Genomic DNA, 27,206 nt, shown 5'->3' on the forward strand with positions numbered 1-27,206 from the left:
GCCAATGCAGGAGCTTTGCTACCTTAGGGTCCGCGAAATACCGCTACAGACGAGGAGTGATCGGAAAGTACCACACCACTTTTCGAGGAGCTTTCTTCCTCTTCTTGTATCGAGTGACACCGCACACCGGACATATGGTAGACTCCGCGTGCTTGTCCCGATAAATGATGCAATTGTTCATGCACACATGGTATTTCACGTGCGGTAAATCCAGAGGACACACGATTTTCTTCGCCTCCTCCAAACTGGTCGGGCACTTGTTCCCCTTGGGAAGACGTTCATGCCAGAATGACATGTTCTCGTCGAAGCATGCGTCGGTCATTTTGTGTTTTACCTTCATCTCCAGAGCCACGAGCGTTACTTTCATGCGGGTATCCTCGGGCCTGCATCCTTCATACAATGGAGTAACCGCGTCTACCTCAAGTTGATCCATCTTGGCTTTCTCTCGGGCGGCAGCTCTTGCGTTATCCGTCTGCTTGAGAAGCAGCTCTTGAATATGAGGGTCCTGCACCCAGCCCATCGATGGTCCAGCGTCGTCTGCTCCGCCGGCATCATCATCATGTCCTGCATCTTCTACATGATGACTGTGTACAGCATCACCGTCGTGATCATCTCCTGGGGATTCTTCGTCTTCTCGCCCCCCCGAGCCGCGGTGGTTGTCTTGCTACCCTTCCTCATTTCTTGCCTGGCCCCCATGGACGACTTCGTAGTCATCTTCATCACCTTGCCACCGATAGCCATCCATGAAACCACGCAAGAGCAGGTGGTCCCGCACCTGCCCGGAATCCGGGTCCGCAATAAGGCTATTTAGCTTCCATCTTCGACACGGACATCTTATCTCAGTCTCGTTCTTTTGAAGCATCTCGGCCTTCGCGGACCTCAAAAACCTATTCACGATGCCTTCGGTCATCGTGCGGACCATGGTCGCCTGCGGGGTAGAGCAAAACGATATTTTAGAACCAAGAAAAAATTTGGCATGACTTTCCCTAAAAATAGGACCAAAAAGAATGCTTAATGCCAAAATTCTCGCCGAAACGGAAATGAATCAACATTCCGGCAAAATATTGGCAACTATCGCATTTCAAATACCGGTACACCTCCAAACACAAACACATATGCAACACCACAAACATATGCAACACCACGAACATACATAGATCTAGCTAGGCCATAAAAAGTGCATGTGCACATTGTTGTAGGGAGAACAACATAAATATAGCTTCCCCCCTTACTTACCTAGCAAAACAAGGTAACTTAACCACTTAATTTGAATGAATCTATGGTGGAAATGAGGTGAAAAAGAGGAGGCACCCGAGACAAGGAGGAGGCGGTGGAGAGAATGAAGTGGGGAGAAAGTGAGTGTGGGAGGAGAGGCTGTCCAAAATATCTTGTTGCTGCCCACTTACTAATGGCGCACCAGCAACAAATGCGCCATTAGTAATCCAGGTTACTAATGGCGCACCCCCTGGTGGTGCGCCATTAGTACTTTTGCAAAAAAAGGAATAAAAACAATAATAAAAAAATTAACATTAGTGGCGCACCTTCTGGCTGGTGCGCCATTACTAGTTACAACTAGTAATGGTGCACCACCAGTGGATGCGCCATTAGTATATTTGGACAGGCGCACTAGTTCAAAAAAAATTGGTACTAATGGCGCACCGTGGGCAGGGTGCGCCATTAGTAGTTTCAACACTAATGGCGCATCAGGAGGTGGTGCGCCATTAGTATATACTAATGGCGCACCACATGTCTGGTGCGCCATTAGTGTCATTTCCATCTATAGCCATTTTCCTAGTAATGATGAGGGGGAAAGGCAAGCTCAACATGTTTGGAAGGTCAATGACAATATACTTTAACTGAGATGTGAGGAAACATAAACCATTACGTTGTCTTCCTTGTCCAACGTCAACCCTTTTAGCATGTAATACTTAATGAGTGCTCCCAATCATAAAAGATGTCCAAGATAATATATTTGTATGTGAACCTCTCTTTCCTTATCACTTCCTATTAATTGCAACGATGACCAAAACTACGTTTATCAACTCTCAACAAGTTTTATGCCTCATACTTTCTATGTGTGAAGTCATCACTAACCATAAGATCAATATGAACTCCTTTATTCTTTCTACTTTCTCAAGATCATAGCAACATAGCAAAGCCCTTGACTCAACACTAATCTTTATTATAGATAGCTCACGGTCTCGATTACATAAAGAAATCACAAAGCAAAACTCAAAACTGGTTGATATCAAAACTTCAATCTACTAGATCAAGATACTACTAAAAGGATTGAACGAAATAAAACGGTAAAGATAGGGGTGTGATGGTGATACGATACCGGGGCACCTCCCCCAAGCTTGGCAGTTGCCAAGGTGAGTGCCCATACATGTATGATTATGTCCTCGGAGGTGATGGTGTAGGAATTGTTGATGATGTAGGCTTGTTCCTCAATTTACGCTTGAGTATAGTATTTTGCTCTTTTAGGTCCTCGATCTCCTGCTCAAGGCTTAATACTCTTTTGCACAATTCCTGTTTATTTTCCTGCAAGAGACAAAAAGGGATAAATTCGATCTTTGGCTTCTTTGCTCTATCAGGGAGGCTTGACTTTTTAAACTCCACATGCATATCCCTAGGTTGAGGTAATGGGGTTTCGTCCTTGTCTGAACTCGTCTCCTCTTTTCCCTTAGGCTCATAGTCTTCTTCTTCTTCAGAGGTCCAGCCATCATGCTCCAAGTCCCCGTAGACCTTAGGGTCTGCAAGGTAATGAGCCATAGAGCTTTCCCCTTCCGAATCCTGAGATGACATAATGCTCTAAATCTGCAACAGAAACAGCTCGAAACGAAAACAGAGGATATTTGCATGATACGGTGGTCAAAACCTTCGGGAGTTTATATAATGATTTTTTACCGACCAAAATACGTAATGTGCAAGAAAACGGGGTCCGGTAGGCACATGAGGTGTCCACGACACAGGGGGGCGCCCTCCACCCTCGTGGAGGCCTCGTGTCCCTCTCGGACTACTTCTTTCTTCCTAAAATTCTTAAATATTCCAAAACTGATAAAAATTGCCATTAGAATTGTTTTGGAGTTGGTTTACTTACTGTACCACATACATATTCCTTTTCGGAGTCTGGAACGTTCTGGAAAGTGTCCCTTATGTATTCCTCCGGGGTTACGGTTTCAATAATATTAGTTTCAACATTGATAGGATTACCTAAAATATAATGTTTAATTCTTTGACCGTTCACCACCCTCGGACTTGTGCCTTCGAAGTTATTGATTTTTATGGCACCAGAACTATAGACCTCCTCGATAATGTAAGGACCTTCCCATTTAGAGAGAAGTTTTCCTGCAAAAAATCTTAAACGAGAGTTGAATAATAACACATAATCACCTACGTTAAACTCATGCTTTTGTATCCTTTTGTCATGCCAGCGTTTGACTTTTTCTTTGAATAGCTTGGCATTCTCATAGGCTTGGGTTCTCCATTCATCAAGTGAGCTAATATCAAACAACCTCTTCTCACCAGCAAGTTTGAAGTCATAGTTGAGCTCTTTAATTGCCCAATATGCTTTATGTTCAAGTTCAAGAGGTAAATGACAAGCTTTTCCATAAACCATCTTATATGGAGACATACCCATAGGATTTTTGTATGCAGTTCTATAGGCCCATAATGCATCATCAAGTTTTTTTGGACCAATTCTTTCTAGATCTATTGACAGTATTTTGCAAAATTAATTTGAGCTCTCTATTGCTCAACTCTACTTGACCACTAGACTCCGGATGATAAGGAGATGCGATTCTATGATTAACATCATACTTAGCAAGCATCTTATGGAAAGCACCATGAATAAAATGTGAACCACCATCAGTCATAAGATATCTAGGGACTCCAAACCTCGGAAAAATAACTTCTTTAAGCATTTTAATAGAATTGTTATGATCAGCACTACTAGTTGGAACAGCTTCTACCCACTTAGTAACGTAATCAACAGCAACTAAAATATGTGTATAACCATTAGAGGCAGGAAAAGGTCCCATATAATCAAAGCCCCGAACATCAAACGGTTCAATAACAAGAGAATAATTCATAGGCATTTCTTGACGTCTACTGATATTACCAATTCTTTGACATTCATCACAAGATAAGACAAACTTACGAGCATCTTTGAAGAGAGTAGGCCAATAAAAACCAAGTTGCAGTACCGTATGTGTAGTTCTATCTCCAGCATGGTGTCCTCCATATGATTTAGAGTGACACTTGCGTAGGATCTGTTCCTGTTCATGCTCAGGCACACAACATCTAATAACACCATCTACTCCTTCTTTATAAAGGTGTGGGTCTTCCCAGAAGTAATGTCTTAAATCGTAAAAGAACTTTTTCTTTTGCTGGTATGTGAAACTAGGAGGTATAAATTTAGCAACAATGTAATTAGCATAATCAGCATACCAAGGAGCAGTACGAGAAGCATTAACAACTGCTAATTGTTCATCAGGAAAGCTATCATCGATAGGCAGTGGGTCATCAAGAACATTCTCTAACCTAGACAGGTTGTCTGCAACGGGGTTCTCGGCTCCCTTTCTATCAATACTATGCAAATCAAATTCTTGGAGCAAGAGAACCCATCTAATGAGTCTAGGCTTAGCATCTTTCTTTTCCATAAGATATTTAATAGCAGCATGATCAGTGTGAACAGTAACTTTGGAATCAACAATATAAGGTCTAAACTTATCACATGCAAACACAACTGCTAAGAATTCTTTTCAGTAGTAGCATAATTTCTCTAGGCAGTATCAAGAGTCTTACTAGCATACTAGATAACATTCAATTTCTTATCAACTCTTTGCCCTAGAACAGCACCTACATCATAATCACTAGCATCACACATATTTTCAAAAGGTAAATTCCAATCAGGTGGCTGAACAATAGGTGCAGTGATCAAAGCTTTCTTAAGTATTTCAAATGCTTCTACACAATCATCATCAAAGACAAAAGGAATATCTTTTTGCAATAAATTAGTCAGAGGCCTAGAGATTTTAGAAAAGTCCTTAATGAACCTCCTATAAAAACCGGCATGACCAAGGAAACTTCTTATACCTTTTATATCCTTGGAACATGGCATCTTTTCAATAGCATCAACTTTAGCTTTATCAACTGCAATACCTCTCTCGGAGATCTTGTGCCCCAAGACAATGCCTTCATTAACCATAAAGTGACACTTTTCCCAATTCAGGACGAGGCTAGTGTCTTCGCATCTCTGCAAAACCCGATCAAGGTTTCTCAAGCAATCATCAAAAGAGGATCCGTAAATGGAGAAATCATCCATGAATACCTCACAAAACTTTTCACAAAAGTCAGATAATATAGCCATCATACATCTTTGAAAGGTAGCAGGTGCATTACATAAACCAAAAGGCATACGTCTATAAGCAAAAGTACCGAAAGGGCAAGTAAAAGTAGTTTTAGATTGATCCTTAGCTGACACATGTATTTGAGAGAAACCAGAATAACCATCTAGAAAGCAGAAATGTGTGTGTTTGGATAGTCTTTCTAGCATTTGATCAATAAAAGGTAAAGGGTAATGATCTTTCTTAGTAGCTTTATTTCATTTATGGAAATCAATTACCATCCTATAACCTGTAATAATTCTTTGCGGGATCAATTCATCTTTATCATTAGGAACAACGGTAATAGCTCCCTTTTTAGGAACATAGTGGACAGGGCTTACCCATTCACTGTCAGCAACGGGATAAATTATACCTGCCTCAAGGAGCTTTAGTATCTCCTTTCTTACCACTTCTTTCATCTTGGGATTCAATCGTCGTTGAGGATCTCTAACTGGTTTAGCATCGGCTTCCACATTAATTTTGTGTTGGCATAACATGGGACTAATACCCTTAAGATCATCCAGAGTATATCCAATAGCAGCGCGGTGCTTCTTTAGAGTTTTCAATAATCTTTCTTCTTCTTGCTCTGAAAGGTTAGCACTAATAATAATAGGATATATTTTCTTTTCATCAAGATAAGCATACTTAAGATTATCAGGTAATGGTTTGAGTTCAAACACGGGGTCACCCTTGGGTGGAGGGGGATCCCCAAGAATTTCAACGGGAAGGTTGTGTTTCAGCATAGGTTCCTGTTTAAGGAACACTTCATCTATTTCCCTTCTTTCCTTCATAAACATATCATTTTCATGGTCAAGCAAGTATTGTTCTAACGGATCAGTAGGAGGTACGGCAATGGAAGCAAGACCAATAATCTCATCCTTACTAGGTGATTCTCTATCACGAGGTTGTCTACAAAACTTAGCAAAATTAAACTCATGAGACATACCATCTAAGCCAATTGTGACAGTATCCTTTTCACAATCAATCTTAGCATTAACAGTATTCAAGAAGGGTCTACCAAAAATAATGGGGCAAAAGTCATCTTGTGGGGAACTAAGAACAAGAAAATCAGCAGGGTATTTAACCTTCCCACACAAGACTTCAACATCTCTAACAATCCCAACTGTTGAAATAGTATCTCTACTGGCAAGCTTGATAGTAACATCAATACCTTCCAACTCAACCGGTGCAATATCATGCATAATTTCTTTATATAAGTCATAGGGTATTGCACTAGCACTAGCACCCATATCACATAAGCCATGATAACAATGATCTCCTATTTTAACAGAAATAACAGGTGTGCCTACCAAAGGTCTATGTATCTTAGTATCTGGTCTAACAATATTAGCAGTCTCACCATAGAAATAAATAACATGCCCATCTAAATCATCATCCAAGAGATCTTTAACCATAGAAATACTAGGTTCAACTTTGATTTGCTCAGAAGGTATATAAGTCCAAGTATTACTCTTACGAACAACAGTCGAAGTTTTAGCATGATCCTTTATCCTAACAGGAAAAGGAGGTTTCTCAACATAAGTAGTATGAGCAATAGGATCACTATAAGTGACCGTCTTTTCTTCAACTGTAATAGGTGCAACTACTTTTACTTCAACGGGAGGATTATATTTAAACCACTTCTCCTTAGGGAGATCAATGTGAGTAGCAAATGATTCACAGAAAGAAGCTACTATCTCAGAGTCAAGTCCATACTTAGCGCTAAATCCATGAAAAGCATCGGTATCCATAAAAAATTTAACACAATCGAACTTAGGTGTCATACCTGACTCCTTACCATTGTCGGAACCCCAATCTTCAGAGTTGCGTTTAATTCTTTTCAATAAGTCCCATTTGAAATCAATAGTCTTCAGCATATAAGAATGAGCACAGGAAGTATCGAGCAGGTTGCGATCATTGAGAGAAAGCCGAGCATAAAAATTTTGAATAATCATTTCTCTGGAGAGCTCATGATCGGGGCATGAATATAACATTGACTTAAGCCTCCCCCAAGCTTGAGCGATGCTTTCTCCTTCGCAAGGCCAGAAATTATATATGTAATTACGATCACGGTGAACAAGATGCATAGGATAGAACTTCTGGTGAAATTCCAACTTCAATCGTTTATAATTCCAAGATCTCGTATCATCACATAGCCTATACCATGTCAATACATCTCCCTTCAAAGATAAAGGGAAAACCTTCCTTTTGACAACATCATCGGGAATACCTGCAAGCTTAAATAATCCACAAACTTCATCCACAAAGATAAGGTGTAAATCGGGATGCAATGTTCCATCTCCTGCAAATGGATTAGCTAGCAGTTTCTCTATCATACCCGAAGGAATCTCAAAGTAAATATTTTCAAAAAGTTCAGTAGGTTGAGGAGCAACTCTTTGCTCTTATGGTCGGGGTGAATATACTCCGAACAAGCCCCTTAGAGGATTAGTTTCCATAGTGACAAGTAACAGAAAATTTCAGCACACTATATAAATGTTTCCTTACCAAATTCCACTCACCAAAAGCGCTACACTCCCCGGCAATGGCGCCAGAAAAGAGTCTTGATGATCCACAAGTGTAGGGGATCTATCATAGTAGTTTCGATAAGTAAGAGTGTCGAACCCAATGAGGAGCAGAAGGAAATGATAAGCGGTTTTCAGTAAGGTTTTCTCTGCAAACACTGAAATTGTAGGTAATAGATAGTTTTGTGATAAGATAAATTGTAACGAGTAACAAGCAATGAAATTAAATAAAGTGCACCAAGGTGGCCCAATCCTTTTATGTAGCAAAGGATAAGCCTCGACAATTTCTTATAATGAGAAAAGAGCTCCCGAGGACACATGGGAATTATCGTCAAGCTAGTATTCATCACGCTCATATGATTCGCGTTCGGTACTTTGATAATTTGATATGTGGGTGGACCGGTGCTTGGGTACTGCCCTTACTTGGACAAGCATCCCACTTATGATTAACCCCTATTGCAAGCGCCCGCAACTACAAAAGAAGTATTAAGGTAACTGATACGTCTCCAATGTATCTATAATTTTTGATTGCTCCATGCTACTTTATCTACTGGTTTGGACTATATTGGGCTTTATTTTCCACTTTTATATTACTTTTGGGACTAACCTATTAACCGGACGCCCAGCCCAGAATTGTTGTTTTTTGCCTTTTTCAGTATTTCGAAGAAACAGAATATCAAACGGAGTCCAAACGGAATGAAACCTTCGGGATCGTGATTTTCCAACCGAACGTGATCCATGAGACTTGGACCCTACTCCAAGCAGTGCTAGAGGCGGTCACGAGGTTGGAGGGCGCGCCCCCTAACTCGTGGGCCCCTCGACGCTCCACCGACGTACTCCTTCCTCCTATATATACCTACGTATCCCCGAAGGATCAGAACAGGAGCCAAAAACCTAATTCCACCACCGCAACCTTCTGTATCCACGAGATCCCATCTTGGGGCCTGTTCCGGAGCTCCACCGGAGGGGGCATCCACCACGGAGGGCTTCTACATCATCACCATAGCCCCTCCGATGAAGTGTGAGTAGTTTACTTCAGACCTTCGGGTCCATAGCTAGTAGCTAGATGGCTTCTTCTCTCTTTTTGGATCTCAATACAATGTTCTCCCCCTCTCTCGTGGAGATCTATTCGATGTAATCTTCTTTTTGCGGTGTGTTTGTTGAGACCGATGAATTGTGGGTTTATGATCCAGTATTATCTATGGAAAATATTTGATTCTTCTCTGAATTCTTTTATGTATGATTGAGTTATCTTTGCAAGTCTCTTCGAATTATCCTTTTGTTTTGGCCAACTAGATTGGTAGTTCTTGCAATGGGAGAAGTGCTTAGCTTTAGGTTCAATTTTGCGGTGTCCTTACCCAGTGACAGAAAGGGTTGCAAGGCACGTATTGTATTGTTGCCATCGAGGATAACAAGATGGGGTTTTTATCATATTGCATGAATTTATCCCTCTACATCATGTCATCTTGCTTAAGGCGTTACTTTGTTTTTACTTAATACTCTAGATGCATGCTGGATAGTGGTCGATGAGTGGAGTAATAGTAGTAGATGCAGAATCGTTTCGATCTACTTGTTTTGGACGTGATGCCTATATACATGATCATTGCCTAGATATACTCATAACTATGCTCAATTCTATCAATTGCTCAACAATAATTTGTTCACCCACCGTAGAATACTTATGCTCTCGAGAGAAGCCACTAGTGAAACCTATGGCCCTCGGGTCTATTCTCATCATATCAATCTCTATCACTTTATTTACTTGCTTTGTTTTTACTTTGCCTTTTACTTTTCACTTTGCATCTATCTATCAAAAATACCAAAAATATTATCTCTATCAGATCTCACTCTCGTAAGTGACCGTGAAGGGATTGACAACCCCTAAGTGTTGGTCGCGAGTTGCTATCGTTTTGTGTAGGTACGAGGGACTTGTTCGTGGTCTCCTACTGGATTGATACCTTGGTTCTCAAAAACTGAGGGAAATACTTACGCTACTTTGCTGCATCATCCTCTCCTCTTCGGGTAAATCCAACGCAGTGCTCAAGAGGTAGCAAGAAGAATTTCTGGCGCCGTTGCCGGGGAGGCTCACGCAAGGAAGTCAACAATACCAAGTACCCATCGCAATCCCTATCTCTCACATCACATTATTTGCCATTTGCCTCTCGTTTTCCTTTCCCCCACTTCACCCTTGCCGTTTTATTCGCCCTCTCTTTCCCAATCTCCTCCTCTCTTTTCCGTTTGCCTTTTTCCCGTTGCCTTTCTGTTTGCTTGTGTGTTGGATTACTTGTTGCCATGGCACAAGATAATACCAAATTGTGTGATTTATCGAATACCAATAATAATGATTTCCTTAGTACTCCGATTGCTCCTCTTAATAATGATGAGTCTTGTGAAATCAATACCGCTTTGTTCAATCTTGTTATGAAAGATCAATTTGCCGGCCTTCCTAGTGAAGATGTCGCTACTCATCTAAACACTTTTGTTGATTTGTGAGATATGCAAAAGAAAAAAGATACGGATAACAATATTGTCAAATTGAAGTTATTTCCGTTTTCACTTAGAGATTGTGCTAAAGTTTGGTTTTCATCTTTGCCTAAAAATAGTACTGATTCTTGGAACAAGGGCAAAGATGCTTTTATCTCTAAGTATTTTCCTCCCGCTAAGATTATCACTCTTAGGAATGACATCATGAATTTTAAACAACTTGATCATGAGCATGTTGCTCAATCTTGGGAAAGAATGAAATTAATGCTTCGCAATTGCCCTACTCATGGTTTGAATTTATGGATGATCATACAAAATTTTTATGCCGGATTGAATTTTGCTTCTAGAAATCTTTTAGATTCGGCCGCAGGAGGCACGTTTATGGAAATTACGTTAGGGGATGCTACCAAATTGCTTGACAATATTATGGATAATTATTCTCAATGGCACACCGAAAGATCTTCTAGTAAAAAAGTGCATGCTATAGAAGAAATCAATGTTTTGAGTGAAAAGATGGATGAACTTATGAAGATGTTTGCTCCTAAAACTACTCCTCTTGATCCCAATGATATGCCTTTGTCTACTTTGCTTGGGAATAATAATGAATCTATGGATGTGAATTTTGTTGGTAGGAATAATTTTGGAAACAATGCTTATAGAGGGAATTTTAATCCTAGGCCTTATCCTAGTAATCCTTCTAATAATTATGGAAATTCCTACAACAACTCTTATGGAAATTTTAATAAGATGCCCTCTGAATTTGAGAGTAGTGTTAAAGATTTCATGAATTCACAAAAGAATTTTAATGCTTTGCTTGAAGAGAAATTGCTTAAAGTTGATGATTTGGCTAGGAACGTTGATAGAATTTCTCTTGAAATCGATTCTTCAAAGCTTAGATCTATTCCTCCTAAGCATGCTATCAATGAGTCTCTCAAAGCCATGAGAATTTCCATTGATGAGTGCAAGGAAAGAACCGCTAGGATGCGTGCTTCCAAAGATGCCTTTATTAAAGCGTGTTCTTCCAATTCCTATGAAAATCAAGATGAAGATCTAAAAGTTATTGTTGTGTCCCCCATTAAATCTTTGTTTTGCAATATGAATCTTGATGAAACTGAATATGATCTTCCTTTACCTAGAAGGCGTTCTAAGAATTCGGAGTTTCTAGATCTTGATGATGAAATTGATGAAAGTGGGATTGAAAGAAATAAAAACCTAGATGTTGCTAAACCCACTATTTTGGATCTCAAGGAATTTAATTATGAAAATTGCTCTTTGATTGGTTGTATTTCCTTGTTGCAATCCGTGCTAGATTCTCCTCATGCTTATAGCCAAAATAAGGCCTTTACCGAACACATTGTTGATGCCTTGATGCAATCTTATGAAGAAAAACTTGAGTTGAAAGTTTCTGTCCCTAGAAAACTCTATGATGAGTGGGAACCTACTATTAAAATTAAAATTAAAGATTATGAGATTCATGCTTTGTGTGATTTGGGTGCTAGTGTCTCTACTATTCCCAAAGCTTTGTGTGATTTGCTAGATTTCCGTGACTTTGATGATTGCTCTCTAAACTTGCATCTTGCGGATTCCACTATTAAAAAACCTATGGGAAGAATTAATGATGTTCTTATTGTTGCAAATAGGAATTATGTGCCCATATATTTTATCGTTCTTGATATAGATTGCAATCCTTCATGTCCTATTATTCTTGGTAGACCTTTCCTTAGAACGATTGGTGCAATTATTGATATGAAGGAAGAGAATATTAGATTCCAATTTACCTTAAAGAAGGGTATGGGAACACTTCCCTAGAAAGAAAATAAAATTACCATATGAATATATCATGAGAGCCACTTATGTATTTCCTACCAAAGATGGCAATACCTAGATCTATCCTTGCTTTTATGCCTAGCTAGGGGCGTTAAACGATAGCGCTTGTTGGGAGGCAACCCAATGTTATTTTGTGTTTTTTGTTTTTTCTTCTGTTTAGGAATAAATAATCCATCTACCTTCTGTTTGGATGTGGTTTTATCTTTTAACTAGTGTTTGTGCCAAGTAGAACCTATAGGATAACCTACGATGATAGTTGATTTCATTCTGCTGAAAAACAGAAACTTTGCGCGCACGAATTTAGTTATGATAAATCACATAAACGTGCTTTTGCGTTGGTTCTTTTTGATGCTGTTCAATAAACAAATTTTCCAAAACTTCCTATTTTGATAGAATTTTTAGAGTTCTAGAAGTTTGCGTTAGTTGCAGATTGCTACAGACTGTTCTGTTTTTGACAGATTCTGTTTTACGTGTGTTGTTTGCTTATTTTGATGAATCTATGGCTAGTAAAATAGTTTATAATCCATAGAGAAGTTGGAATACAGTAGGTTTAACACCAATATAAATAAATAATGAGTTAATTACAGTACCTTGAAGTAGTCTTTTGTTTTCTTTCTCTAACGGAGATCATGAGATTTCTGTTGAGTTTTGTGTTGTGAAGTTTTCAAGTTTTGGGTGAATTCTTTTGATGGATTATGGAACAAGGAGTGGAAAGAGCCTAATCTTGGGTATGCCCATGGCACCCCCAAGATAATCCAAGGACACCAAAAATTCAAAGCTTGGGGATGCCCCAGAAGGCATCCCCTCTTTCGTCCACTTCCATCGATAATTTACTTGGAGCTATATTTTTATTCACCACATGATATGTGTTTTGCTTGGAGCGTCTTGTATTATTTGCGTCTTTGCTTGTTAGTTTACCACAATCATCCTTGATGTACACACCATTTGAGAGAACCATACATGAATTGGAGTTTGTTAGAATACTCTATGTGCTTCACTTATATCTTTTGAACTTGATAGCTTTGCTCATAGTGCTTCATTTATATCTTTTGAGCGTGATAATTTTTGCTCTAGTACTTCACTTAGATCTTTTAGAGCATGGTGGTGGATTTGTTTTAAAGAAACTTTTGATATCTCATGCTTCACTTAGATTATTTTGAGAGTCATTAATTGTCGGGGTAACTGATCCACGAACACCTATGGGGACCGGCGGACCGAGCCCCTTTCGGTTCGGCGGGGGGCGGAGATCGCACGAAGAGCGGATCGAGGCAAAGCACACGAGCAGTTTACCCAGCTTCGGAGCTCTCCGGAGAGATAATACTCCTACTGCTGCTTGTCTGATTGTATTGAGTTCTTGCTCGGGAGCGCTGAGTGCTACAGTACACACGAGCTGCTAAAGAGACCGAGCGTCAGTGTGTTTCTGGCTTCCCACCGAACGAACCCCCCTCTACGTTGTGCATGGGCCTCCTTTTATACGCTCAAGGGGTCACCGACAGGTGGCAAAGTAGATGAGGGTAAAAATGGAAAAAGAGGGGTGGTTGGTACAGCTACCTGTACAGTGCATCCTAGCTAACCCTGACGGTAGGGGACAAAGGCATTAAATGCCCGTCTGCGTCGCCCAAACAGTGTAAAAAGGGACCGTCAGGGGCGCCACCGCTTGCCACGATGGCAATCTTGTCAAGGTCGCATGCCACCGCGCACCGCTGGCTGCACAGCCTCTTGCCACACGCGCCTGGAAAGACCCCAAGGCGACACGTTGGTGGATGTGCTGGAGCGTGGGTACAGAGTGGTAGCCTGCCGCGGCAAGCGCCTTGCCGCGGCCGTTGTCTTGTCACGTCCGGAAGCTTGTCGCTCACCGGGCCTTGCCGGGACGCATGGCGCGTCGCGGCAAGTTCCTTGAGATGCCTTGGTTGGCCTTCCCGGCAAGCTCCTCTTGCCGGGGCCTTGCCTCCTTGGCTTGGATACTTTGTTCTTGAATGGCTCCAAAGGAACCACGGAGGACCTTGGCGGTCACCCGGCAAGCCTTGCCACAGGGCGCTGCAACTGCCCGTGCACAAGTTCGGGATACTAGGGTACCCCTACTCTAGTACACCGACATTAATAGCATGGTAATTTCCTTAATGTTAATATACTTGGTGTTCAAGATATGTGAAACTTTCTTTTGAGTGAATTGAATACTAAGATAAGTTTGATGCTTGATAATTGTTTTGAGATATGGAGGTGATAATATCAAAGTCGTGCTAGTTGGGTGATTATGGATTTGAGAAATACTTGTGTTAAAGTTTGCAAGTCCCGTAGCATGCACGTATGGTTAAAGTTGTGTAACAAATTTGAAACATGAAGTGTACCTGGCTTGTGCATCTGAGGGAGTTCCGGACTAGGGGGTGTCCGGATAGCCGAACTATCATCATCGGCCGGACTCCAAGACTATGAAGATACAAGATTGAAGACTTCGTCCCGTGTCCAGATGGGACTTTCCTTGGCGTGGAAGGCAAGCTTGGCGATACGGATATGTAGATATCCTACCTTTGTAACCGACTTTGTGTAACCCTAGCCCTCTCCGGTGTCTATATAAACCGGATGGCTGTAGTCCATAAGACGAACAACAATCATACCATAGGCTAGCTTCTAGGGTTTAGCCTCCTTGATCTCGTGGTAGATCCACTCTTGTAACACACATCATCAATATTAATCAAGCAGGACGTAGGGTTTTACCTCCATCAAGAGGGCCCGAACCTGGGTAAAACATCATGTCCCTGGTCTCCTGTTACCATCTGCCTAGACGCACAGTTTGGGACCCCCTACCCGAGATCCGCCGGTTTTGACACCGACATTGGTGCTTTCATTGAGAGTTCCTCTGTTCCATCACTGATAGGCTCGATGGCTTCTTCAATCATCATCAACGACGCAGTCCAGGGTGAGACCTTCCTTCCCGGACAGATCTTCGTATTCGGCGGCTTCGCACTGCGGGCCAATTCGATTGGCCAACTAGAGTGGATCGAAAGCTACGCCCCTGGCCGTCAGGTCAGATTTGGAAGTTTGAACTTCATGGCTGACATCCGCGGGGACTTGATCCTCGATGGATTCGAGCCACAGCCGAGCGTGCCGCACTGTCACGGCGAGCATGATTTAGCTCTGCAGCCGGACAGTACCCTGGAGGCCGCACTCAAAACCACTCCGATCTTTAATCCGGAGCCGGCTGCGCAGATCGAGGATGGATGCCTAGACATCACCTCGGGGGCTGCAACCTCTATGGAGATAGAGCCGAACACTGACTTTGTCCCTCATAAAGCTCGTGACTCCGAGGTGCCGGACTCCTCGCCGGACTCCGAACCTCCCGCGCCCTCCCCGATCGAATCCGATTGGGCGCCGATCATGGAGTTCACCGCAGCGGACATCTTTCAACACTCACCTTTCGGCGACATCTTGAGTTTGCTAAAATATCTCTCGTTATCAGGAGAGCCCTGGCCAGACTGCGGTCAGGACGGTTGGGATGCGGACGACGAAGAAATTCAAAGCCCACCCACCACCCACTTGGTAGCCACTGTCAACGGTCTAACTGACATGCTAGACTACGACTCCGAAGTCATCGATGGTATGGACGACGATGCCGGAGACGACCAAGAACCAGCGCCTACTGGGCACTGGAAAGCCACCCCAACTCACGACGTATGCATGGTGTATACACTAAAGGGAAGCGACAACGAGGAAAATCGGGACGTGGCGAAGGACAACTCCCCCAACAAACAACCAAAACAGCGACGCAAGCGCCGCCCGAAGACCGGCCTCGATAAAAACGGCACCCATACAGACCCGGCCCTAGAGTAGGGCGAAGCAGTGGACGACGCACATGTCACCAAGCAGCCAGCCGGACATGATGAACTGGACAAGCAACCAATCCCCGACGAAGACGATCTCACATCACCAGAGCATACGAGCATTCATAAAAGGCTCTTCGCCACTGCAAGGAGTTTGAAGAAGCAAAAACGGAAGCTCAAAACAGCGGAGGACGCACTTAGAATGAGATGGAGCAAAGTACTCAACACCGCAGATAAATATTGGCGCTAGTCACCAGACAAAGAGCTACCCGAAGCGTAAGTTGTTGCCCGAATTTGACGAGGAGGCCTTAGAGCCCCCGCAGTCAAAAAAGAAAGAAGCCGCCTGGCCGGGTAGATGACCAGATGACAGGCCAAGAGCAACAAGGGGCGCCGCACACAAGCCGGCACAAGATCAGCATATGGATCATCGGAAAAAGGATGACCCAGCCAGGTCTATCTATGGTCCAAAAAAGAAGACTCCAGGAAGCAACATAACCTGCCAAGCATTTGAAGACAACGGCACACCCAAATACAGGGGCGCCGCACACCCACTATGTTTTACCGACGAGGTACTGGATCATGGATTTCCAGCGGGATTCAAACCCGTAAACATAGAGGCATACGATGGAACAATAGACCTCGGAGTCTGGATTGAGGATTATATCCTACACATACATATGGCAAGAGGAGACGATCTCCATGCCATAAAATACCTACCCCTCAAGCTCAAAGGGCCGGCTTGGCATTGGCTTAAAAGCCTCCCAGAAAATACCATTGGAAGTTGGGAAGAGCTTGAGGATGCGTTTCGAGCAAATTTTCAGGGGACTTATGTCCGGCCTCCGGATGCAGACGATTTAAGTCACATAACTCAACAGCCCGGAGAGTCAGCACGCAAATTCTAGAACAGGTTCCTCATTAAAAAGAACCAAATAGTCGACTGTCCGGACGCTGAAGCCTTAGCAGCCTTTAAACACAACGTCCGAGACGAATGGCTCGCCAGACACCTCGGCCAGGAAAAACCAAGAACAATGGCCGCACTAACAAGCCTCATGACCCGCTTTTGCGCGGGGGAAGACAGCTGGCTGGCTAGAGGCAGCACCAGCGACCCGAGTACATCCGAAATCAGGGATGGAAATGGGAAATCACGACGCAGAAAAGATCAGCACCGGAATAAGGAAAATGGCCCAAATAGTATGGCGGTCAACGCCGGATTCAATAGCTCCCGGCCGAACAACAAAACACTGCCCCTAAAGGACAACAGTGACGAGCTATCCAACCTAAACAAGATTCTGGATAGACTGTGTCAAATACATGGTACATCCGGGAAGCCTGCAAACCATACCCACAGAGATTGTTGGGTCTTCAAGCAGTCCCGCCGGCTTAACGCCGAACACAAGGGGCTCGACACGCCAAGTGAAAGTGACGAAGCCCAAAAGCAGCACTTCGGAAAACAAAAGGCTTTCCCACTTGAAGTCAAAACAGTGAACTCACTTCATGTGATATCACACAGCGTGGCACGTGCCATACCAGGAGACCGTCCACAGACAGGGGATAGAACCTACCAAAATTCGCTATAGCAGCACTCCCTTCAAAGGACTGACGCCAGGCCTTTAAGCCAATTATACATGCTTTGTACCACTAGAGGTTGTGTTCGGTTCATCCGACAACCCTCGTCGCGAAAAGCTCACTCCCCCATCGCCCCATATAGCAGTAGCCCTTAAGCACTACTGGGGCGCGAAGCTTTCGCCCGCTTTAATGCAATACCACATTACGCGTCTCTTACACTTAGAAATGCCCGGTCCACGTGGCATAATCTCATAACTCCGAATGTCCCTCGACCACAGAGAATGTTCGACTGCTTCGACAGCCACACACTAATCAGACCTTGCAGGTCAAAGCCCCTGAAAAACAGGTCATTTAGACCTCGGACATGGTTAGACAAGTCCGGCATAACTTAACAAGGGGCTTCCCAGCCGCATTTCCCCTTTTTTATAAAGGGTCGCGCATATAAACGATGAGAGCCAATAAAGCTCAACTTTCTTCATCCTCATAATTATACTTCATTTTAATACAACTTTTGCACAATATTTCTTAGAACCTAAGTCCTTCTCTTTTATAGATGAAGCACGTGCTACACCCGTCCAGGATACAGTACAATAGAGATATAGGCGCAGACCTGCAGCAGGGACCCATTGCAAGGATTCTTTTCAGATTAAGACCCTGCGTAAACCTTTCTTACTGTCTCTTGTTGATATACATCCCCCGGTTTCCTATCATAGCCGAGGAGGTGGCTGGCGTTTTGGCATCGGCCGTGTCAGAAGTTCCCGTCTGTACCTGGACACTAGGGGCTTAGGGCATTATTCTGCCCGGTATTATAAAGACCGAACACCTCAGGGAGTTTTCGGCGTCTCGAGTTAGGCCTTATATGCATCAGCTCCGAATCATGTCTTTGGTCAAATGTTGGGTTTTCCCGGCTCCTGTGTTTTGCTGCCTTACGTTCCGTCTCATCGGCTAACGCGGCACCAGGAGAACTACTGCGATTGTGCCCCGGTTTGGCCGGGCGAGCACCTCAGTAGGGAAAGCCGAAAACTGACTGTCATGATATAGCGAGAGACTGGTCAACCACTCGATCGACCATTGGAATGTTTAGAATTCCTCCGCTTTGATGAAGAGCCGCTTCCCGGTCAGGCACATACGCGTCTCAAGTTCGGAGAAGAGCGGTGCCACAGGGGCTATATAGTAGCCCCACATTCGAGCTCCTATGGCTTAGTGAAAGTGATAAAGCATTATAGTCCGGTTGCCTAGTTTGCTACGCTATCACCTCCTTAAAAGGACCAAGACGTTGGATTAAGTGTGAAAAAGCGCTTTTCTTTTCGCAAACACCCCCGCACCATGTGCGTGGGGGCTGAAGCCAAAGACTGCCATCTTTCAGATTATACATATACGGCCGCACAGGAGATAGTCCAATACTTGAACGCACAAGTATAAAAAGCTATTGCATTATAAACATGATCTCAGAAATCATAAATGTCATTCAAACATAACATCTTTCGAGCACTGCGACTCTATTAAACGAGCGCCCTGCAGGACTTCCTCAAAATAGTGCTCGGTGGGGAATCGGCTTCTATCCGAACCCCGGGATGCAATAGCGGTGGCGTCCATCTCCGCCCAGTATGTCTTACCACGGGCGAGAGCCATCCGTGCACCTTCTATGCATGCCGACCGCTTCATCGCCTCAACACGCGGCACCGCCTCAAGGAATTGCTGTACCAAGCCAAAATAACTCTTCGGCTTGGGCCTTTTCGGTCACAGATGAGTGACCACGTCCGTCATGGCAAGTCTGGACAATCTATTCAGCTCGACCCACTCAACCAACCAATCACTCAACGGAAGTGGACGCTCCGGACTATGGAACTGAGACCAGAACAGCTCTTTCATTTCGTGATCCTTCTGGCTTTGGAAGTGCACGACTGCATCCGCCGCACTCGCTGCTAAGTCCAGATAAGGATCCTCCGCACCATACAACCGGCCCAGCTGAGCATACTTCGGATCCGTGAACTTCCTACGCAGCATAAAGGGCTTTCCAGCCACAATGTCTCCGATCTAACGCAGTTCCTCCTTCATAGCCCGCATCGCACTATGGGCATCCTTGGCTTCAGCGTCGGCCTTCTTCAGGTCCTCTCGTTCTGCTCGGCGTTCTCTTTCAAGAACCTCCTGGCGGTCGGTAGCAACTTTTAATTTCGCGGCCATTCCGGCCATCTCCTCTCTGCTTCGGCAGTGAGCAGCCTTCTCGGCTTCTAGCTCTTCCATTGCCTTCGAGGCAGCCACCTCGCTTTTTCTGGCTTGCTCCTTGGCCTGAGCAAGTTCTGCTCGAAGGTCTTCCACAGCAGCAGCACCATCTGCATCAAGCATACAAATTGTAAGGAATGGGCGTCAGCTCCCTTACTAGGTGACCGCGGAGCAACCACATACCTTGTGACTCATCAAGTCGTTTATTGACCAGCGAGATGTCCGCATCCGCAGCGTCGAGTTGCCTCTTCAGCTCGGCGACTCCATCAGTCCAGCTGGCCACCGAACGTTTCGCCACCTGCATAGGAAAGGCGACAATTAATAACTGAGATTATGATCCTAGGCACGATGTCGCTTTCGACAGCATACCAAGTCTCAGGGGCTACTATCTATACAGGGCGCACTTTATGTGCAAAACTGTCAAAAGGTATGTCATTTTTTGCATACCTCAAACCCCGTCAGTAAAATTCCGACGGCCTCATACAACCCGCTTTCGGCGGACGAGATCCTCTCAATCACCCTACCCATTAATGTGTGGTGATCTTCTGAGATAGACGCCCTCTTGAGCAAATCCTGCAGCTCCACCGGCCGTACTCCAATGGGTGCCGAACTCTCCGGCCCCGCCGGACTCGGGGAGACCCTCCATGATGACACCTCAGGGTCGCCCGCCTCGTACGACGGGGCGGCAGATGGAGGTGTTTCTCTCTCCATCATCTCCGGACGAAGGTCTCCCGAAGATGAGTTGTGCTGAGATGGGCTGAGATCCGAACTACAAGGTAAAAACTTTGGTTACCTTTAGACATTAAGCAGGGGTGTCTAATAATTATAAAATTCCCCCTTTTTTACTTACGGCTCGCTAGAGGGCTGATTCCTCCGAGGAGACAGTACGGCTGGGGCTCTTCCCAGCACAGGACCTTCCAGTACAGATTTCTTTCCCCGCTTTGAGGCCTTGGCCTCCAGGTCTTTGGAAGCGGTCCTATTCTCCCCCTGGAAGGAGGGACTCTCGATTCCTCCCTTACTAAAAGCCTCCTTGGCAGAGGTGGTAGTTTCCCTGTGCCCCCCTTCGCCCTCATTCGAAGGTGCAACCTCCAACATTTTGATTAACACGGGATCCTGCGTGGTCTCAGGGAGGGGGGCCGGACACCGTATCAGTTTTGCTTGCGCTATCCACTCCTGTCCAGGGATAGCTGGTTAAAAGGCAAGCTCACGATAAATAAATGGACGATGTGTCCGGACACAGGGCTACTTACTTGAGTATCCGGGCGATTGCAGCTTAGGCCAGCGTCCTTGGACAATTCCGGATGCGTCTCTTGCGATCCGAAGAACAGTTTATACATCTCCACGGGCGTCAAACTCATGAAGTGTTGAAGAGCTCGTGGCCCCTCCGGATTAAATTCCCACAGGCGGAGGGGGCGACGTTTGCAGGGCAGTAGGCGCCGGATCAACATGACCTGTACCACTGCGACCAGATTGATCTCCCTTTCTTGGAGGCCTCGAATCCGGTACTGCAACAGGGGGACGTCTTTGGGCGGCCCCCAGTCACGCCCCTTGCTGACCCATGACGTCAGCTGTTGTGGAGGACCCGAGCGAAAGACGGGCGGCGGCTTCTGCCTGCTGCCCCGGGGAGCGGTGATATAGAACCACTCCTGTTGCCACAAGCCGAGCTCCTCCTGAAAGGAGCCCTCGGGCCATGGAGCTTCGTCCCTCTTGCTTATAACCTCCCCTCCGCACTCTGCCTGACGCCCCTCAATCATCTTCGGCTCCACGTTGAAGGTTTTGAGCCACAAGCCGAAGTGAGGGGTAGTGCGGAGAAAGGCTTCGCAGACGACAATAAAGGATGAGATGTGGAGGATGGACTCCGGAGCCAAGTCATGGAATTCCAACCCATAGTAAAACATGAGCCCCCTCACGAAGGGATCCGTCGGGAAGCCTAAACCCCGACGGAGGTGAGACACGAACACGACGCTCTCGCCAGGCTCGGGAGTAGGGATAACTTGCCCTCGGGTAGGCAGCCTATGCGAAATCTCGTAGGTTAAGTACCTGGCGTCTCTCAGCTTTAGCACATCCTCTTCCGTGACGGAGGAGGGCATCCACCGGCCTCATAGGTCAGGACCGGACATTGTTGAAGATCGAAGGTACCCGAATTTGGAGCCCTGGGTGTTGGAACTCGGGGAGAGGGGCGGATTCGATAGGGGATTGAATAAAAAGAACGGGCCTTGGTCTCATTATAAAGAGGAAGAATACCAAGAGCCGTCCCTGTGACCGTTTGGAACCCACCTTCGATGGAGGGGGCATGGCAACGGGCGCGGTCGGGTTACCCACGTCCGTATTGATGGGAATCCCGGAATAAGGGGAACACGATCTCTGCTTCGACAAGACGTGCCAAGGAAACCCCTTCGCTAAACGCACTGAGGTGGAGCAATAAAAACAATTCGAGTAAAGGCTTGGAAGTGGTGTGATGTCACGCCACAGAATATGTCAGCAGATTGATCTTGTGTAATATTATTCTCTCTACGGTGGTACGTGGAATTTATTTTTGCAGAGTCGGACACTATCTTGGTGTTCATAATTTTCTATAAATTATTCGGAGGAGGAACCCGCCTTGCAATGCCGAAGACAATATGCACGCTGGACTCATCGTCATTGAAGCCTAGGTTCAGGGGCTACCAAGGGAGTTCCGGACTAGGGGGTGTCCGGATAGCCGAACTATCATCATCGGCCGGACTCCAAGACTATGAAGATACAAGATTGAAGACTTCGTCCCGTGTCCTGATGGGACTTTCCTTGGCGTGGAAGGCAAGCTTGGCAATATGGATATGTAGATCTCCTACCTTTGTAACCGACTTTGTGTAACCCTAGCCCTCTCCGGTGTCTATATAAACCGGATGGCTGTAGTCCATAAGACGAACAATAATCATACCATAGGCTAGCTTCTAGGGTTTAGCCTCCTTGATCTCGTGGTAGATCCACTCTTGTAACACACATCATCAATATTAATCAAGCAGGACATAGGGTTTTACCTCCATCAAGAGGGCCCGAACCTGGGTAAAACATCGTGTCCCTGGTCTCCTGTTACCATCCGCCTAGACGCACAGTTTGGGACCCCCTACCCGAGATCCGCCGGTTTTGACACCGACAGCATCCTTATGAGTGGCGGTCGGGGACGAGCAATGGTATTTTCCTACCAATCTATCCCCCTAGGAGCATGAGCGTAGTACTTGATTTTTGATGACTTATAAATTTTTGCAATAAGTATATGAGTTCTTTTGACTAATGTTGAGTCCATGGATTATACGCACTCTCACCTTTCCGCCTTTGCTAGCCTCTTCGGTACCGTGCATTGCCCTTTCTCACCTTGAGAGTTGGCGTAAACTTCGCCGGTGCATCCAAACCCCGTGATACGATACGCTCTATCACACATAAACCTCCTTATATCTTCCTCAAAACAGCCATCATACCTACCTATTATGGCATTTCCATAGCCATTCCGAGATATATTGCCATGCAACTTCCACCATCATCATCATGACATACATTACTTTTCTCATATTGCCATTGCATGATCATGTAGTTGATATCGTATTTGTGGCAAAGCCACCATGCACTATTTTTCATACATGTCACTCTTGATTCATTGCACCATCCCACCGGAGGCATTCATATAGAGTCATATCTTGTTCTAAGTTTTGAGTTGTAATCCTTATGTTGTAATCAATAGAAGTGTGATGATCATAATTATTATAGCATTGCCCAAACAAAAAAAGGCCAAAAAAAGGACCAAAAAAACAGAAAGGCCAAAATTAAAAAAAAGAAAGGCCCAAAAAAAGGGCAATGCTACTATCTCTTTTTCCACACTTGTGCTTCAAAGTAGAACCTTGTTCTTCATGTAGTGAGTCTCATATATTGTGCTTCAAAGTAGCACCTCGTTCTTCCTGTAGTGAGTCTCATAAGTTGTGTTTTTATACTAGTGGGAATTTTTCATTATATAACTTGGCTTGTATATTCCTACGATGGGCTCCCTCAAATGCCCTAGGTCTTCATGAGCAAGCGAGTTGGATGCACACCCACTAGTTTTCTTTTGGTGAGCATTCATAGCTCTAGTGCATCCGTTGCATGGCAATCCCTACTCCTCATGTTGACATCAATTGATGGGCATCTCCATAGCCCATTGATTAGCCTCGTCAACGTGAGACTTTCTCCTTTTTTGTCTTCTCCACACAATCCCCATCATCATATTCTATTCCACCCAAAGTGCTATATCCATGGCTCACGCTCATGTATTGCGTGAAGGTTGAAAAAGTTTGAGATTATTTAAGTATGAAACAATTGCTTGGCTTTTCATCGGGGGTATAGAAGTTGGGAACATCTTTGTGTGACGAAAATGAAGCATAGCCTAACTATATGATTTTGTAGGGATGAACTTTCTTTTGCCATATTATTTTGAGAAGACATGATTGCTTTGATTAGTATGCTTGAAGTATTATTATTTTTGTGTCAATATGAACTTTTGTCTTGAATCTTTCAGATCTGAATATTCATATCACAATTAAGAAGATTTACATTGAAATTATGCCGAAGTATCACTCCGCATCAAAAATTCTTTTTTATCATTTACCTACTCGAGGACGAGCAGGAATTAAGCTTGGGGATGCCTGATACGTTTCCAACGTATCTATAATTTTTGATTGCTCCATGCTACTTTATCTACTGTTTTGGACTATATTGGGCTTTATTTTCCACTTTTATATTACTTTTGGGACTAACCTATTAACCGGAGGCCTAGCCCAGAATTAATGTTTTTTGCCTTTTTCAGTATTTCGAAGAAACCAAATATCAAACGGAGTCCAAACGGAATGAAACCTTTGGGATCGTGATTTTCCAACCAAACGTGATCTAAGAGACTTGGACCCTACTCCAAGCAGTGCCAGAGGAGGTCACGAGGGTGGAGGGCGCGCCCCCTACCTCGTGGGCCCCTTGATGCTCCACCAACGTATTCCTTCCTCCTATATATACCTACATATCCCCGAACAATCAGAACAGGAGCCAAAAACCTAATTCCACCACCGCAACCTTCTATATCCACGAGATCCCATCTTGGGGCCTGTTCCGGAGCTCCGCCGGAGGGGGCATCCACCATAGAGGGCTTCTACATCATCACCATAGTCCCTCCGATGAAGTGTGAGTAGTTTACTTTAGACCTTCGGGTCCATAGCTAGTAGCTAGATGGCTTCTTCTCTCTTTTTGGATCTCAATACAATGTTCTCCCCCTCTCTCGTGGAGATCTATTCGATGTCATCTTCTTTTTGCGGTGTGTTTGTTGAGACCGATGAATTGTGGGTTTATGATCCATTATTATCTATGGAAAATATTTGATTCTTCACTGAATTCTTTTATGTATGATTGAGTTATCTTTGCAAGTCTCTTCGAATTATCCTTTTGGTTTGGCCAACTAGATTGGTAGTTCTTGCAATGGGAGAAGTGTTTAGCTTTGGGTTCAATCTTGTGGTGTCCTTACCCAGTGACAGAAAGGGTTGCAAGGCACGTATTGTATTGTTGCCATCGAGGATAACAAGATGTTTTTTTATCATACTGCATGAATTTATCCCTCTACATCATGTCATCTTGCTTAAGGAATTACTCTGTTTTTACTTAATACTCTAGATGCATGCTGGATAGCAGTCGATGAGTGGAGTAATAGTAGTAGATGCAGAATCGTTTCGATCTACTTGTTTTGGACGTGATGCCTATATACATGATCATTGCCTAGATATACTCATAACTATGCTCAATTCTGTCCATTGCTCAATAGTAATTTGTTCACCCACCGTACAATACTTATGCTCTCGAGAGAAGCCACTAGTGAAACCTATGGCCCCCAGGTCTATTATCATCATATCAATCTCTATCACTTCATTTACTTGCTTTGTTTTTACTTTGCCTTTTACTTTTCACTTTGCATCTATCTACCAAAAATACCAAAAAGATTATCTCTATTAGATCTCACTCTCGTAAGTGACCGTGAAGGGATTGACAACCCCTAAGTGTTGGTTGCGAGTTGCTATCGTTTTGTGTAGGCACGAGGGACTTGTTCATGGTCTCCTATTGGATTGATACCTTGGTTCTCAAAAACTGAGGGAAATACTTACGCTACTTTGCTGCATCATCCTCTCCTCTTCGGGGAAATCCAACGCACTGCTCAATAGGTAGCAGTAACCCTAACCACATCATTAAACATATGGATCCAAATCAGCCCCTACGGAAGTAACGCATAAACTAGGGTTTAAGCTTCTGTCACTCTAGCAACCCATCATCTACTTATTACTTCCCAATGCCTTCCTCTAGGCCCAAATAATGGTGAAGTGTCATGTAGTCGATGTTCACATAACACCACTAGAGGAAAGACAACATACATCTCATCAAAATATTGAACGAATACCAAATTCACATGACTACTAATAGCAAGACTTCACCCATGTCCTCAGGAACAATTGTAACTACTCACAAAGCATATTCATGTTCATAATCACAGGGGTAATAATATGCATTAAGGATCTGAACATATGATCTTCCACCAAGTAAACCAATTAGCATCAACTACATGGAGTAATAAACACTACTAGCAACCCACAGGTACCAATTTGTGGTTTTGATACAAGATTGGATACAAGAGATGAACTAGGGTTTTGAGAGGAGATGGTGCTGGTGAAGATGTTGATGGAGATTGACCCCCTCCCGATGAGAGGATCGTTGGTGATGACGACGGTGATGATTTCCCCCTCCCGAAAGGAAGTGTCCCCGGTAGAACAGCTCTGCCGGAGCTCTAGATTGGTTCCGTCAAGGTTCCGCCTCGTGGTGGCGGAGTTTCGTCCCGTAAGCTTGCTCACGATTTTTTCCAGGGTAAAAGCCCTCATATAGCAGAAGATGGACACCGGAGGGCCACCAGGGGACCCAGGAGACAGGGGCGCGCCCAGTAGGGGTGGGCGCGCCCCCCACCCTCCTGGCCAGGGTGTGGGCCCCCTGAGGTGTTTCTTCCGCTCAATAATTCTTATTAATTCCAAAAATAAGTTTCATGGAGTTTCAGGATTTTTGGAGCGGTGGAGAATAGGTTTCCAATGTTTGCTCCTTTTCCAGCCAGAATCCCAGCTGCTGGCATTCCCCCTCTTCATGGTAAACCTTGTAAAATAAGAGAGAATAGCCATAAGTATTGAGATATAAAGTGTAGTAACAGCCCATAATGCAATAAATATTGATATAAAAGCATGATGCAAAATGGACGTATCAGGCATCATAGCCAGGTCTATGCGTAGATGTTATATGCACGAGTAGAACACAAAGAGTTGTGGGCGATAATAGTCATACTGCTCACCAGCATGTCATAC

The sequence above is a fragment of the Triticum dicoccoides genome, chromosome 1B, assembly GCF_002162155.2.
Source record: "Triticum dicoccoides isolate Atlit2015 ecotype Zavitan chromosome 1B, WEW_v2.0, whole genome shotgun sequence".
NCBI lineage: Eukaryota > Viridiplantae > Streptophyta > Magnoliopsida > Poales > Poaceae > Triticum > Triticum dicoccoides.